We start from the raw sequence: 14,890 nt of genomic DNA on the forward strand, positions 1-14,890 counted from the left end.
AGTGAGGTAGAAGTATAAAAAAAACATTTTCTCACTGATACAATTTTTGTATTATTAGAAGCCTTTTCTCAAAAAGTATATGCGCTAATGCTATGAAATTTTCAGGAACTGTTAGCAACACGTTTTTGTCTCAATGTAACTACCAAATACAACATTCAGCCATTACATTCTGATTTTATACGATTTGATGTAGAAAAACAATAATTTTTGCTGCCCAAAATTCAAAACCCTGTTAATAATACATCTAGTACCATAAATTAATCATATTAGTTTAGTGGTCTTCTAACCTTCTTAGGACACTATATGATATTTACAAATTCATTCCATGGTTAGAATTTAATCACGGCGTTTCATAAAAAAGACAACAAAAAATTAAAAATTTGAGTTTCTGGCAAAATATTAATCATACGACTATCATATTTTTCCGTAAAATACGGTTCTTTTGGTTTACATATAAAAAAATTGATATCTGTACATTAGTAACTAAGGCTGTAATGATTTTTATATAAGTGTTTACATTTTCAGTTGCATCCCACTCAATGTGTTAGTTTTTTTATGCATGACGAGTGATGCCCCACTGTACTGTTTCCTTGTAGTTCAAATTTCCATTTAACATTCTTTCGTCTAGTCGCCATCAGCGAATTTTCGTCTTTATAATCAAGGACGGTAATTTGATTTCTTGTTTCCACGTCATACGTCACGTAGCTTGAACCCATCCTTTGTGTGGCATTGTCCATTAAGTGTTTTCGAATCTGAGTTTCACAAGTAAAAATCATTTCTGAGAGAGAGAACACAATTCATTGAGTGTTGTGAATCGATAAATGAATGCTTACGACTGTGATAAATTTGTTTTATAAATGTTTATGTGTTCTATTTCATGAAAGGCTCTGTCCTTCCTTTGTATTTCTATAGTTTCCCTCTTCAGTTGCACGATAGTAACTACACTGCTCACGGTATAAAGAATGCCTATAACATGATAAGCGTTCCATGTTTCAGATTTTATTGAAATGATCCGGTTTTGCTGTGCATGATCAACCTAGTTTTCTCCTCCCTTTATGTGGTTGATTATTCGAGGTGAATCAACCATATTCCTTTCATAAATTGCATACCATCAAGTCGATTATTTAATTGATTGGATAAATTAATTGAATAATTAATGAGATCAATAATGCCTTAGGGAAGAGCATTAGTGAACTTACTTTACTTCGTGGTGTAATGAACCTCTTCAGAGAGGAGAGGGACTTCCATGTAACCCACTAAGGGGTTTGCAACCCTTGTTCACAGTACGAGCAGCCCTTAGCGGCTCGCCATCTCACAACTATTCATGACGTCGCCTTTCCGGTTTAGATCTTTTTTTAATATGTGACTTGTAAGTGCTACTTCTTTTTCCAGTCAGTATGAACTTTAATTTCATTAATGTATTAGATGCCGAATATGTTTTAGAACAGTTAGTCTAATTCTGAAGACGACGCTCATAGTAGCGTTGAAACCTGGTCAATTTTGACTTAATATTTGTGACCGAGGGCTTATTTGTTCTAATATAATTCTGACACGGTCACTGAACCTTTGCAGCTATGTTCAAAGTTTCACGTAATTGACCTCTTTTAGTGTTTTTCTTCAAATTATGCTTCATCAAATTGTCCGATCATTAAAGCAGATCCCCCTACAATACTACATGGAAATCAATCATAGTCATCATGGAAGGTGTAAGTATAACAGAAGAAATTAGGAGGAGATTATCGTACACTAGTAGCTGCCAACTTAACCAAAATCACTCTGCGTTAAGTTGAGGTTATAGCGTAGATTCTCTCTAGACATAACTCGCGATGTCATATTGTATACTATCAATGACTTTTACTTCTGTTTTCTTACTACTATTTAACTACTAAGTTTAATCCATTATTTCTCCTTCTTCCTCTGACCAGTCATCTTCTCTACATTGATTCCTATTATACTCCTGCTGCATGTTTCTATTAGATATCGTTACTCACATTCGATTCAAACGTAATGAGGAAATTGCTTGAAATAAAATTAATAACACTGACATTTCATAAATTCCATATATTACTAGATAAATATAATCTTGGAATGGGCTCTCGTTAATGCCTGCCAGATAATATCCGGTCTTTTGGGGTTCACTCCAAATTTCTTCAGTCTGCCAAACATTTTTTTTCTTTCGCCCTAATCATGTTTACTATCGAGTCTATTACACCTTTGCGTAAATATTTTTCCAGCATTCCTCTCTTTCTCCAGATCTGTTCCTCACAATGTGTTTAAAAGTCTCTTTGATAGTTCACAATCTGATGACCTATTTGTTAGTTTAGCCTCTTCTGTAGTGATTTCACTAATATTTTATGTGTTACAGGGATGAACGTAATTCTGCTGTAGTTAACGGGATGCGTTCCGTCATCTTCCATATCCATAGTATGAATTACAACTGTTTTCTAATCATCAAGAATTAATTAAGCTTCTCAGTTATTCTACTTTTCTTGTTTTAAATAATTAAGTGTGATTTACGACCATTTTTCATCATATCAGCTTTCACTCATTTTCCCATGCAGCTTTGTTACGCTTCTATTCTCCAATTATTTTACACTGTTCTTTTCCTTTATTTTGGAATTATTCCAGGTCATTTACGTTCACGTTTATCTGAATTTAGCCAATTCTCTAAACATCCAGCCAAGTGCTCCAAGTTTCCGCCATATTTATTGGCATTAACCATCGAAAACGCTTGCTTGGTGGCTGCTACAAATTTAAGTAATACTTGACAGTCCTGTAGAAGATCCTACTATCATTCTTCTTAACTTCTATCCCAATGATTTGAATTTATTTTGATATTTAATGTCTTTTCGCCTGTTGTACTATCTTCGCCATCTGTTTACGCACTTCTTTCACATGTTTCCAATTTGTCCTCTCATTTGTCTGCATGCCTTATCTATTGGCACCAGTTCCGTTGTCAGTTTTCTATTAAAAATCCTTAGCCCATCATTGAAGTTTTTGCTTTCGTTTTGGTGGTGCAGTTTCCTCGGCTGTATCTGCCAGATTCTGCCGTATGGAAATCTACGTCGTCCTACCTCACAGCAGCCTCTCAAACTCATTTTGTTTTGTGGCAGCTTTTTATGGTATACCATTATTACACTATACAATTGCTGACTTCTAGGAATCTGAATTTTTTTGTTCGTCAAAATGTGATTCGAATCTAAATTAACTCGTTCCTGATCATTTACAGTCAAAATTTCTCTACCATTTCCAGCTGAGAAGTCATCCTGGTGCAGCTGATAACCACCAAGATCCTTGAGTAGCTCACCACATTTTCCTTTTTCCGGAAGTTCACTTGAAGTAAGCGAACATGAGCTCAACGTTGAACGTTTCGTACAGTTCTACAAGTCTTTTTATCAATTGTATTTCTTCCGTTTTGGACAGTCTAGAAGCCAACTATTTTCTCAAACTATTTTTTCAAACTTGTGATCTGAAATCGCCCGTTATTTTATTTACAATGTTGCCTGGAGTCCTCAGTAGTTCACTCTCTAATTGATCGCAGATGCGTCCACCTTCTCAGGATTTCTTCGGTTTTCTTTGTTGATAGATGCGTGTACGTTAACTAAGGCATTTCTCTCATTTTCACATTTTAATGACGGAATGGATGATCTTTCTTTCGGAGACTTTAAGTCCATTAAAGCATTTGTTTATTTGTACAAAATGCTTCGTCAAGGTGCCAGAGATTCCATCAGACTTTTTTCCTAATTTTCCTTAGAGGGTTCCACGTCTTTCCCTGAATTTCAGTTATTCATGTATGTAGAACGTGTCTTTTGTAACGTTCATACTAAGATATTTAGCATTTTCATTATATTTAGCATTTTCATTTCTTCCAGTTCTCCATGTGCAGTGAGTAGGTAGAATCAAAACAGTGACCTTTTCAAGTCGTTGCCATCGTCTAGTTGTAGAAATCGTTAAGGGTGCTGTAAATGCATCTTTCTTCTGGGCATCGGATGGCTGCAACCCCCTATTGCAAGCAGGTATCGGCTCCCATAATCCGTAGGCCTGTGTGTCTCCTGAAGTGACAGTGCACTTCTGTTGCCGTTTACCACATGGGGTAGATCACTGCAAAAGACTTCCATAATTCATATTGTTAGGCATGGGGACACAGAATGCTCCCTCCACTATTAGAACTGCAGTAGAACCATGGAATCGTAGTGCCGTAGGCGAAGTACTTCCGTCCTGTTAATCGTTCGAAAATATCCACTTCCGCCATCAATGTAATTGATTGCATTTTTCCTAGCCTCAGTCGATGCACGGCTATTTACTCAGCTGGTGCTTATTCACAATCGTCCTGTCAGTTACTACTATGCATGTCTATATAAAAGTAATGTGACTAAGGATGTCTTGTTAGATGTGAGAGCCACGAGCACGTTATTTTGCCAGGCGAAATGAATCCGAGAAAATTAACTGTCACCTCATTCCTTACGTAATCGTTACAGAGCGGAAGCTCTGTAAGAAATATGTTTGATTAGGCCACGGGCCGAATCGTGGGTTGATGGGGTGTCTTGGTGCTCAGTTCCTATTTGAGCTAGGAACGTGGGGTAGAAATTCTCTTGGATAGCCCGGACCAACAACGATTTGTATAGCCATTCGAACATCTGTCTTATTGTAGCTATGTTACAGTAGATGAAGCAAGATTTGGAAGACAAACCGGAGATGACATTCGGGGACACTGTGCGAATCGATTAATTACTCTTGCAAAATATGTTAATTGATCTTAAATTAATGCTCAACTAAAGGCACCTTTTGTATGTGCACCGTTTGTGCTTTACGTGCACATAGGTGCGAAAAACACTCTATTCTGGGAGGTTTTTGAAACGGGTTACATCTATACTTTAAATTTGAAAGAATCAGTTCAAAATTTGCTCTGAGATTGGCAAACGGATTAACTCAAAACGATTTTCCTTAATCCTACAGTTTTTATCCGTTGTTGAGATACAGTGGCTTAAAGTCGAGAGAAATATACACTCCTGGAAATTGAAATAAGAGCACCGTGAATTCATTGTCCCAGGAAGGGGAAACTTTATTGACACATTCCTGGGGTCAGATACATCACATGATCACACTGACAGAACCACAGGCACATAGACACAGGCAACAGAGCATGTACAATGTCGGCACTAGTGCAGTGTCTATCCACCTTTCGCAGCAATGCAGGCTGCTATTCTCCCATGGAGACGATCGTAGAGATGCTGGATGTAGTCTTGTGGAACGGCTTGCCATGCCATTTCCACCTGGCGCCTCCGTTGGACCAGCGTTCGTGCTGGACGTGCAGACCGCGTGAGACGACGCTTCATCCAGTCCCAAACATGCTCAATGGGGGACAGATCCGGAATCTTGCTGGCCAGGGTAGTTGACTTACACCTTCTAGAGCACGTTGGGTGGCACGGGATACATGCGGACGTGCATTGTCCTGTTGGAACAGCAAGTTCCCTTGCCGGTCTAGGAATGGTAGAACGATGGGTTTGATGACGGTTTGGATGTACCGTGCACTATTCAGTGTCCCCTCGACGATCACCAGAGGTGTACGGCCAGCGTAGGAGATCGCTCCCCACACCATGATGCCGGGTGTTGGCCCTGTGTGCCTCGGTCGTATGCAGTCCTGATTGTGGCGCTCACCTGCACTGCGCCAAACACGCATCCGACCATCATTGGCACCAAGGCAGAAGCGACTCTCATCGTTGAAGACGACACGTCTCCATTCGTCCCTCCATTCACGTGTGCCGCGACACCACTGGAGGCGGGCTGCACGATGTTGGGGCGTGAGCGGAAGACGGCCTAACGTTGTGCGGGACCGTAGCCCAGCTTCATGGAGACGGTTGCGAATGCCCTCGCCGATACCCCAGGAGCAACAGTGTCCCTAATTTGCTGGGAAGTGACGGTGCGGTCCCCTACGGCACTGCGTAGGATCCTACGGTCTTGGCGTGCATCCGTGCGTCGCTGCGGTCCGGTTCCAGGTCGACGGGCACGTGCACCTTCCGCCGACCACTGGCGACAACATCGATGTACTGTGGAGACCTCACGCCCCACGTGTTGAGCAATTCGGCGGTACGTCCACCCGGCCTCCCGCATGCCCACTATACGCCCTCGCTCAAAGTCCGTCAACCGCATATACGGTTAACGTCCACGCGGCATGCTTCCAGTGTTAAAGACTGCGATGGAGCCCCGTATGCCACGGCAAACTGGCTGACACTGACGGCGGCGGTGCACAAATGCTGCGCAGCTAGCGCCATTCGAGGGCCACCACCGCGGTTCCTGGTGTGTCCGCTGTGCCGTGTGTGTGATCAATGCTTGTACATCCCTCTCGCAGCGTCCGGAGGAAGTATGGTGGGTCTAACACACCGGTGTCAACGTGTTCTTTTTTCCATTTCCAGGAGTGTAGCAAGTAAAATTCGTTCTTTCTTGAACTGAATGCTCAGAAATGGCTTAAAGTGAATCAAATAAATAAATAGTGCCTTTTTACGATAAAATTGAAAACTCTCTTTCAAAAGTCTAGCTTCATTGTGTTTTTATGTGCGAAAAATAGGTATTTTGTGAGATTTTAAAGGTGTCACTTATATGTTTCAAAGCTGTGCGATTTGGTTTGAATTTTGTAAGAAGGTAGACAAGTATATGTAATTAATGGTCGTCGTCTTGTTTTATGAAAGCTTTATCCGTTGCCACTATATAAAAAACATGGTTCTAAAGGCAATAGAAAAACTTACACGGAATCCGTCGTCACCCGAGTTAACAAAATTCTACATTGGTTGCCAAGCTATAGGTCTCTAATATCAAAATTATGATACCGTAAAAGTTGGGAATTACACTGAAAAAGGCTTCTGTCACATCACCAAAAAGGCGATTAAGTTCTGAACAGAGCTATTAATGTAAAAGGTGTGAAATAGTTTTTTACCTATCTGGCAGCTTCACAGACATTTAAACCAAAACATCTTCATATATTTGCATTTTTTTACGAGTTAACCTACTTCACCAGCGCAATGAACTTCGTAGCTTCAAGGTTTCTACACACCTGTGTCTTAAAATTTATAGGCTAAAGTCCTAATCATGTGCTCAAAGTCCAGAAGGTTCGCCAGCTGCAGTAAACCATACGTAACATCATATGGCTGTGGAGTATTTGTGTAACAGCTAACAAAGGTTTTCTAGGGTGGAATAAAAGTTCTGGGGCTGGGTGTACTCCTGGACATTATGTGTTATGTTACATTACTTGACATGATGGATTACTTTATAGGGAACGGGCACTAACACTAGACGGTAAGAAAGCTGGAATATGTCACGGCATTTCGATTAAAATGTCTTTGACGCTGCCAAATAAGTCGAAAATCTAGTTCCTTTCTTTTACATAGTTAACTCTGCCCAAAACTCTTTTTTGTTATAATAGGAGCAATTTGCATTCTCGTACACTTATGAGAGAAAGAAACAGACCTAAAGACGATTCCTCTTTCTGTTGACGTTGAATTTCTGCCATCTCTTTCTCAGTATTCCCTCTATCCATAGTTTCATCCCATCCTACCCCCACGTCACACGAACCATAAACCCAAAGACCTGGAAGCATTTGACGTCCACAGACTTAGAAATGAACACTGAAGTACTTCACCAATACTTGCAAACAGAGACGATGTTGAGTCCTCAATTGTTTTCAATTAAGGTCACATTTCGGTCCATCAGAGACTTATTTCATCTTTGAATCAGGAAAATAATAACTTACTACGAAAATTCAAAACGATAACAGAAAGAATCGCTCAGTCTTTTGCCAGATGTATGCATTGCAATGAAGAAGTGTCTCTTTCTTTTCCCAAACATTCGTAACATTGGTAAAACGTTCCACAGCTGTACCAACATGTCGAGAATAATAAAACTGTTGCCGTTATACATGCGATTTACATGGCGTCGATAAATTTAGGCCTACTGCCTCTTCCCATAACAGTCCATAACAACGGTTTAACGTGTGCTGGGCGTAGCTCCCGCGGATTATGGCCATACATCTTCTCACACACGGTTAAGCGCATACATTTGTCAAAGCTATTACACATCTCCTAAACAGTGAACAAGGATGCAAAAATTTATCTTAGCAATTTATCTGCCACGTACCGCGTACTACTGTACAAATTACAATTTTTCAATAGTGACATCCTTAAATTCACATGATTTACAGATAGTGGTTTCTACAGTTGCCTATTCACTACGCTTCATTTAACAGATAAGAACAATTAGTTGGCGGACATTACACGAAGCTGTTCGTGGATGATTCTTTTGTATGCAGGAACGTCGCAATGCCAGATATCTCTGTAGAACTGCAGACGACCTGAGGACGATCGACACTTGATGCAAGGACTGGTTCCCTCAACGTAAAAAGATGTGACGTAATGGGCATTAATTTGGATTATTTGATTGTACGATTACCAAACAACTAATGAAAACACTATTTAATATCACAACCTTATAATATATGGGAGTATGTGAACGAAATGATTTAAATATGATATAAAACACGAAACTACCTATCAGAAGAGTAGACGTGTTCATTGGAAGAGGTCAAAGTAAAAGTAGATCATCCACAACATATGTAACTTACAGACGCCCATTAGATAGACTCTTGAGTACTGTTTGTCTGTCTAGGACACTATGTAGTATTATTATTGAAGAATGAAGAAATGCGCCGAGTTTAGTCGTGGGTTAGTTCTATAAGCTCAAAGGCGTCATGAAAATGATTATTAAACTCTACTGTCCAACTCTACAATAGAGTCTTGGTACATCTTGGAAACGTATCTGGTCTTAGTTTGAGAATGAATATGCTAAGAGCAGATATACTGCTTATTAATTCCAGTCTCATAATTTCTGGCCGAGAAAAATAGAATTCATACGAAATCTTACTATCGGAATGATGCCAGAGGTACCCCTGTCAACACACTTTAATGTTGATTGAGAAGCGTAAATGTTGTTGTAAGAGCAGAATCACTTGCTCTGGGAGCGAATATGTTCGTGTCCTCTCCTTCTTTTCCCATCCTACCACACTCTTTCTATTTCTCTTACTGCATATCTTTCTACCTCTCTTTCCCTTTTGCTTATATTTACATTTATATTGTGTTGAGTCCTTAACTAATCATTACATTATCGCGAAGTTATTTCGTGTGGTAAGGAATGGTGATATTTGAAAAATGGATCTAAAACTAAATGTTTCGTTCACTTGAGGAAAACTAAAGTAAATCTGAAGATTGGGAAATTTAATGCCACCACCTGTTGTCTGCTTGACAGACTTAAAATAATGACTTCCTCTTAAGTGGTTTCAGCTAGCGAACATATGATCGAGTTACAACCCACTAGGACGCGTTAGCAAACCTAGATACAAAGGAAGACCCGATTAACTGCTGCGTGCAGGTTAATTCAAGAGGTTGTGCGAAAATCGGCTTAACCTGTGATGGTAGTGAAGTGTAACTATTTTCGAACATAAACTTTTATTTAAGGATGAACTTTCGCTGCAGCTTGGTGAAAAATTAACAAATGGCACTTGATGATACTGATTTGATTCCGTTGTTTTAGACTGTGTTGTCAACACTAACGCTGAAAAGATCGCTTAGATGTGCAACTCCCCTGTAGTTGAGAGTCAGATGAGTAAAAACCTGCTGTAGAAGAAACAGCCAATTAAATGATATTTTCAGTGCATCTTTTAACGTACATACAACAAATAAATCTTATGTTCGTCTGTGAAAATGGACTCGATTAGCAACCTGAGCTATCAGTAATCGGAAACTAACCTGCATAACACTGTGTGCGTGTTGTATGAGTGTCAGTTTCAGTGAATTTAACTTATAGACCAGGGTTACATCACCAGTTACAGTTACATTCTCAGCAAGTACACAAAGTCCTTTCATCCATACATGTATTTTTTCATCATCACTAACTTTACGACAGGAATGGGTATATAATGTAAAAGGCATATTACTATATACATAACTAGGTCTAGCATCTATTCCACAATGCCAGGTGTTGTAAGCGATGACATCTCGGTCGGCGAATTATTCCAATCCAGGTAGACTATAACTTAGGCTAACATTTGCATAAGCTATCTGACTGCACATTGAATATGTAAAACTACAGGAACAAATGACCCTGTAACAATGAGTACATAAGCTATCTGACTGCTCATTTGAATAAGAATTTACATGTGGTACAAAATGGCGCTTCTGTTACGGAATTTACTGGATTAGAGTTCGTGAAATGTTGTGGTGTGTCAGTATCTCTGTTTTTGCCCTAAGTTTTGCACTCACCTCTTTAGATGACTGCCTACCTCGATGTGGTTTACAGCAATTCGCAGTAGCAACGGTTAAAGCTTATTGTTACTAAAATGAATTTAATAAACAGGAATTTTCTTGAGTCCTGCTAACTACTATTTTACTTGTAGGAAGGGATTTCATAAATTAACACTATTTAAAAACTTAAGAAATGATCATGACCAATAATACTTTGACAAGTATTAATAACGGCGAAATGCCTGACAATGACCTTGTAAGTATATAATGGCCGAGTGAAAGATTCACAAATTATTTCAATTTCAAAGTTACAGTAACATTTTATAACCACGGCATATTTATGAATTAGGTGTGGAGGATAATTATTATTGTTTGGAGGACAAGGAGGCCTTTTTAACTGACAAGCAAAGCATTGTATTATTGTAAACTCGGAATAAGAATAACGAGCTAACCCTGCAATTGCGCTTTACGCTATGCTTGCGATTTTTACCTTGAATTCCATCTTCATAGTTAAGCCGTCTAACTCTCTCCTGGCCATATAAATGAAATCAGGCTTTGAGTGTGGTAAGGTCTGCCATCACCGACATAGGGCAGCGTGAGACGTCTCTTGTTTCCGTGCTCCCGACGGACACTTCTGAAATATTACTCTCGCAGACAGACCTCGTCACACAACAGTGCTTAGAATCGCGCTCCAATGTTTCGCTACTATCGACATCTGAGTGCTTATTTACTTCCACAGAGAATCGCAGAATCTTATACAATGCATAGAATAGTCTTAAGTTGGCTATATTATTTTCGATACTCACTGTAATATTTAATCAATGTCATGGAGATATCTTACACGCTCCTTATAGTATGCAGCGATAGGAACGTTTTCACAAGTTTGTTTTCAGTACATGAAGGCCAAATAGTGACAACCATCGTCATTGCAAGGACGACCTAACTGAGTTATTAGTTTTCTTTTTTAGTTTTTCGATTTCTTTGCTGCAACCATAGTTTTAACAGTTATTTGGAATATATATTGTGTCTGGTAGGTATTGTGTTCTAATAAAACTCTTATCTAGTACAGACGCGTTCCCCTATATCTTATTGCATGTTCTGTGGTCAGTATTTTTGGCATCTGCTACGTTTCCTACCGTTTTTCAAAACAATGGTGTTCTATTTTTAGCAGACTTCACTGGAAAAGTATGAATGAGGATTTGCAAAACATGAAAACGAAAATATTTTCTTTCACAGGTAATTTCCTATACCGTAAAATGAATACTTCACATTAATTTTTATGCTGCAGAACGGAATTTTAATAATGTAAACATGATATTCAAATATTAATCGCAGAAAATTTATAAAGTCATCATGAGTTTTGCGTTGGAAAGACACCTAAATTGATGTGTATAAAATGTATGTAAACTGAAAGAAATGTAAATGGGGAAGCAACGTGTAAACTGAACGGCTCTGGAAATGCTCACTTTGCGGGCAGGCTTTTGATGGGCACTGCTAGGAAACGGTCGCGCTAAGAAGGTAGTAGCCGAAACGTCATAATATATGAAACTACGATTACATCAACTGATCTAGACATCTTTATTCGCAAAAAAATTAATTTTGCTTGTTATGTTACAGAGAGACTATTTTGCTCGCTGAATGCTTACGCTCGCATTCGGATTCTGGATGACCGTGTTTGTAAGGATATTACTTCGACTGAAGTTAAAGATAAATTCATCATTCTCTGAACAGAATCTAGCTTGATGGCTGGCTCTGGGCACTATGGGACTTAACATCTTTGATCATCAGTCCCCTAGAACTCTAGCTTGTTAAAAGGATGAATTCAGCACGGCTTAGAAACATAGCTAATATTTCTGTTTACGGATTTTGGTATTTTGGACAGCGAACATTGCAATACAGGAGGTCGCGAGTATGATAGTTTCTTTGAGACCTACTACGAACATTCAACCGTCGCTTTCTTGTAGATAGAGTGTAGAAGCAGGAAGAAAATAATGTATTAAGGTCTTAGTGGATGTAGGAAAGAAATGCGATGCAGTCTTTACTCATATCTTTTCATGCTCTCCGTTCTAGATGTCAGCGTATTCCACGAATTCCTCTCCTCGCCATTGCTGTAGTGGAAACTTAATTTCTTATCTCATCATTCTACCTCATGTCGAGCAACCGTTTCTATAACCGCACCTCAGCCGCTTCGGATCTTTCCCTTTACGTCTTTTCCACAGTTGTACTCTCTTCCACTCAGTACTGTATTCCAGACATAAGCCCTTAGAAATTTCTTTCTCAAGTGAAAGTTTATGTTTGATTAACCATGGTGGTTTGTATTGATTCAGTTCTCGATAGCAGTCGCCTTCCTTGTTGTCTGCTGTTCCGAGTCCACTAGGTGGCGCGCAGCGGCGACAAGAGTATTCGGGCGAGTACGGGCGAACTGAATAGACACACAAGGTGCTTCTCCGTACGGCCGGGCATTTGCGTTTGGCCTCTGCTCGGCCTTAATGTGATGTGCCCGGGACCATGGAGATCCTGCCGTAGTGCCTTCTTGAGCATTTCCATGTTGTTGAAGACCTTTTGGTTCCGCCTTCATATTCGTCAGTGACTTACTTCTTGGCTAGCTGGAAAGTAAAGTGCGAAGTTAGCGGATTATATGTGGCTAATCTCTCACTCCATACTTTACAGATTTTTCTGCTTATACTTGTGGCACAGTTTATTGTGTGATTTCTAACGTTATTAAATAAGGTTCGAGCCACGATTTACACAAAAAAGGAGAAAACTGCAGCTGCTTTACCTATGATTGTTATTAAAGCTTGTTATCACACCGAGAATAAATTGTGTGCTACAATTTTCATTTTTTTCTAAACCTTTAGTGTGTTTGAATTGTTTACTTTTGGGAGCGGTTAAGACTCGTGGCATGCTGGGGCACGGTCCAAATGCGGCGCCTGACGCTTTGGACATGTGCTTTTTTTGTACCCGCCCATGTACTGGGTGAAGGAAAGCGGTTTGTAGACAGTAAGCAAATTTTATTAAAAGTAAAATGCCTCTAAGAGTGTGTGTCTTTCTCTGTTTAAATGCCGCTTATTTTAATTTCTATGTAGATTAATACTAGCTCGTAGCGCTAAGATTATTAGTGGTGTTTGTTTGAGTAGCTACCTTTTGATTTGAAAGCACTCACAGGGTGCATATTTGTCTGTCATATGAAATAGCTCTCATTGATATATATTGTCTCCTGACAAGGGTTATTAATAGATGATTCGACTTGCAATTTTATTTGGGGCTACCCTACAAATTTTTCTGTTAACTGTTACTTACCTATTGTCATATCAGTGATCAAAGTTAAAGAGTAAATTTTAAAGTAACTTCATTTCTGTTGTTTGGAGCTTGTTTTAAATGACGCTTTTGAACCTGCCCATTCTACCTTTTATTTCGTATCGAATCTAAAACTGAATGCCAAAACATTATGACCACTGCCCACGGGGAGGTTGGATGACGCCTGATGGCGTTGCGGGCACGTGACGCAGTAACAAAAGTTTTAAAAGGAGGAGACACGGACGGGGATAAGCCTAGTGTAGTTATGGGCTGCCAATGGGAAAATTCGTTGATATAAGCGACTTCGACAAAGGGTAGATTATTATGACGCAGCCGGCCGCGATGGTCTCGCGGCTCTAGGCGCTCAGTCCGGAACCGCGCGACTGCTACGGTCGCAGGTTCGAATCCTGCCTCGGGCATGGATGTGTGTGATGTCCTTAGGTTAGTTAGGTTTAATTAGTTCTAAGTTCTAGGCGTCTGATGACCACAGATGTTAAGTCGCATAGTGGTCAAAGCCATATTATGATGCAGAGACTGTTAACGAGTAGGTCGATGACGGCGAAGCCGGTCGAATCTTCACGTGCTACTGTCAAGAGCATCTACGGAAAGAGGTAGAAGGACAGTGAGACTACCTCTAACCTCTAAATGAATGGACGTCCACTACTATTCACAGAACTTGAGGTTTGGAGGCTTGTCTGCACTGTAAAGTAGGATAAATGTTGATCCGTGGAATCTCTGTTGAATGAGTACAATTCTGGAGCACGCTCAAGTGTTTTGGAGCACATTGTTCATAGCACATTCTTGAACATGGAGCTCCGCAGCAGACCACCTTTAAGTGTTCGGATGTTGACTCAACGAGAACGTCAATTACGATTGCAGTATGCATGGGACCATCGGGACTCAACCGACGATCAGTGGAAACGTGTCGGCTCTTCGAATGTATAACATTTTTGCTGCACTAGGTCGATGGTCGTCTCAGCAAACGCAGTCATCGAGATGAACGGTGGCTCGAAATGAGCAGCGCCCCATAGACGGAGGCTTGGTGGGAGCTGCATTATGCTGCGGAAGAGGTTCTCCTGGCATGGGAGCTGTGCTAGTAGTCGTAGACACACTGACAGTGACGAACCACTTGCATACCTTCATGCAGAATGGCCTCCCACGACGGCGATGTCATCTTTCAGCAGGATAATTGTACGATTCTTTGAGCCAGAACTGTTCTACAGTGGTTTGAGAAGCAATATAGTAAACTCAAGTTCATGTCTCTGCGACCTCCTTTGTCTGATGTCAACCCTATGGAACACATCAGC

The sequence above is a fragment of the Schistocerca gregaria genome, chromosome 3, assembly GCF_023897955.1.
Source record: "Schistocerca gregaria isolate iqSchGreg1 chromosome 3, iqSchGreg1.2, whole genome shotgun sequence".
Lineage (NCBI taxonomy): Eukaryota > Metazoa > Arthropoda > Insecta > Orthoptera > Acrididae > Schistocerca > Schistocerca gregaria.